General features: G+C 45.9%; 1 pseudogene; it reads right to left on the bottom strand.

Moving 5' to 3' along the window:
- Window positions 1-299: 299 nt before the first annotated feature.
- On the bottom strand, window positions 300-418 carry LOC120597492 (uncharacterized; annotated as a pseudogene).
- Between the last annotated feature and the right edge of the window lie 1,437 nt (window positions 419-1,855).

Raw genomic sequence — 1,855 nt, 5'->3', positions numbered from 1 at the left:
TTACTCATATACAATTTCTTTTGTAAAGTTAACAGGAGGTTAAAACGGGGGCTCTTCCTGACTTAGCTTGAATGAGGTCCCAAGAAAATGGGTAAGAATCTGTTGCATAATTCTTGCATCTCTTCATTTACCTTAAGAGGGGTTGGAAAGAGAATAAACTAAAGGACTGACTTGGGAGAGAGGACGGTGGTACCCCGTCTGTTCTAAGAATAGTAAAAGATGACCACATGACTCAGAAAGTTAAATGCATGTGAAATGTGGGCTTGGTTTGACTCAATCTTTGTTGTTGTTGTTTTTAACGCCTACAGCACCTGGTTCTCCTAGGTGGTCTCCCATCCAAGTACTAAACAGGCCCAACCCTGCTTAGCTTCCGAGATCAGACAAGATCGAACATGTTCAGGGTGGCATGGCCGTAGACTTGGTTTGATTCATGACTGAGAAAGGCACACCAGCCTGCAGTGGCTGCCCTAGGGTGGACCTGCTTGCACTCAAGCAAAGATGCGTATGTGTCTTACTTACATATGCTACACGGGAGAGAGAAGGTGGAGGCCTCAAGTCCTTCTAACGAGGCCAACTAGATGGCCAGGGAGCCCAGCAGAAGATAGACATGGATGCCATGTTTCTGGATGTCGCAAAGCTTTGCAACCTACTGTTGTAATTAGAGATGCATCTGCCCAGTTCAAGGGAACTGTGGGAGTGGGAGCCACTGCATAACCATGCAAAAGACTCTTGAGGAAAAAAGTCAACCCTAATTTGTTAAACTCAGAAAACCTGAAGCCTGCTAAAGAGGAGCCCAGCTCAAGTAAGACTTTGTCTCTCCCACTGCTGTGATCGGAAAGACAGACCCTGGCTGGTGAGGCTCTTGAAGGGAGAGGAAAGATGCACTACAAAAAATAGGGAGGGAATCAGATGCCTCCCAAACCCTGCCTGCCCTGCCCTTCCCTTTGTAGGTTTCCAATCAGAAGTAGGACCAAGCCAGGAAGGAAGAAAATTGGATATTTGATGGCATAACAAGCTATAGTTTTAATTAATATATCTTGAACAGAAGAACATTCTATTTTCTAAACCGAGACTGTGTGATATAAAGTGACTATAGGATCAAAAGTGAGTAGCAAATTCATAGACTTTTTGGAGTTTTTATTTAGGGCAAGATAAGATTACTGCCAGTGATTAAATTTTTAAAATACAAGTGAGCAACTAACCAGACAGATGAAGTAAAATTGCATCTGAGCTCATCATGAGTTGTACTCAAGACTACTATTAGCTGGTGGCAATCACATTTAATGTTATTATAATAACTCCTTTCTCTCACCTTGCTGTTATGACCTATGCCCCTCCACCTACTTCTCAAAGTGAGTTGACACAGCCCTTTTTGGTGTTATACTGGAGAAGCCAAGTACGGTATGGGCTTCTGACCTCAGGTGTGAATATGAGGGATGAACAGGCATCTCCGCAAATGAAAACACAGTCTCGTTCCTCGCCTTTCCCTCACGTGCTGCAGGGCCTCCTCTTCAAACGCCAAGCTGCCTAGCATATCAGACTGGCAGGGAATGTCATCTGCACACCGCCAGCAGTGATCATGAGCTAAGACCTCGGCAGCAGACCATGTCAACCGTCTGGCTCCTGCAGGATTTCATGACACTCTCCCCATCGGGCACCAGAGCTGGCTTTGCTTCACGGGAGATGCGTTTTCCACATCCGGATGACGAGACTCTCCTGTAAAGCCATTGCCCAATACTACTCTGGAATCCCAGCACCTGTTTATTTAGAAGCCTGGGTGGCTCACTCACCGACCACAGGCCAGTGGCATTTCCACCTTTCAGTAGCCCGGCCTTCTGAGAGGACTTTGTGGAAA

Source organism: Pteropus medius, unplaced genomic scaffold, assembly GCF_902729225.1.
Source record: "Pteropus medius unplaced genomic scaffold, Ma_sr-lr_union100, whole genome shotgun sequence".
Classification (NCBI taxonomy): domain Eukaryota; kingdom Metazoa; phylum Chordata; class Mammalia; order Chiroptera; family Pteropodidae; genus Pteropus; species Pteropus medius.
The sequence above is the reverse complement of the archived record's forward strand: the minus strand, read 5'-3'. Positions and strand labels throughout refer to the sequence as shown.